This window comes from Elephantulus edwardii, unplaced genomic scaffold (genome assembly GCF_000299155.1).
Source record: "Elephantulus edwardii isolate Elephantulus edwardi_28Jun2011 unplaced genomic scaffold, EleEdw1.0 scaffold00365, whole genome shotgun sequence".
NCBI classification, from domain to species: domain Eukaryota; kingdom Metazoa; phylum Chordata; class Mammalia; order Macroscelidea; family Macroscelididae; genus Elephantulus; species Elephantulus edwardii.
Window position 1 is genome coordinate 1,722,854 of NW_006400115.1, and position 657 is coordinate 1,723,510.

The following is a 657-nucleotide window of genomic DNA, read 5'->3' on the forward strand; positions in this document are numbered from 1 at the left end:
ATAATGTCCTCCAGGGTCACCCATTTTGGATAATATTGTATGAGTTCCTTGTTTTTCAATGCAGCATAATATTCCATTGTGAGAATATACCACAGCCTCTCTACCCATTCGTTTCTTGATGGGCATTTAGGTTGTTTCCAACTCCTTGCTATTGTAAACAAAGCCGCAATAAACATGGGTATGCATATATCTACTTGGATGCCATTTGTAGTCTCCTTAGGGTATATTCCTAGTAGTGGAATTGCTGAGTCAAATGGTATCTCTATTTGCAACTTTTTGAGAAGGCGCCACATCGCTTTCCACAGTGGTTGCACCATTTTACACTCCCACCAACAGTGAATAAGGGTTCCAGTCTCTCCACAACCTCGCCAGGATTTGTTGCTTCCTGTTCTGTTAAATTTTGCTAGTCTTCCTGGGGTGATATGATATCTCATAGTTGTCTTGTTGTGCATCGTTCTCAGAGCTAGGGATCTTGAACATTTCTTCATATGCTTGTTGGCCATCTGAATGTCTTCCTTGGTGAAGTGTCTGTTCATATCCTGTGCCCATTTTTCAATGGGACTATTTACCTTTATCTTGTTGTGGTGCTCAAGTATTTTATATATTCTAGATATAAGTCCCTTATCTGACATGTCATTACCAAACACTTTTTCCCAG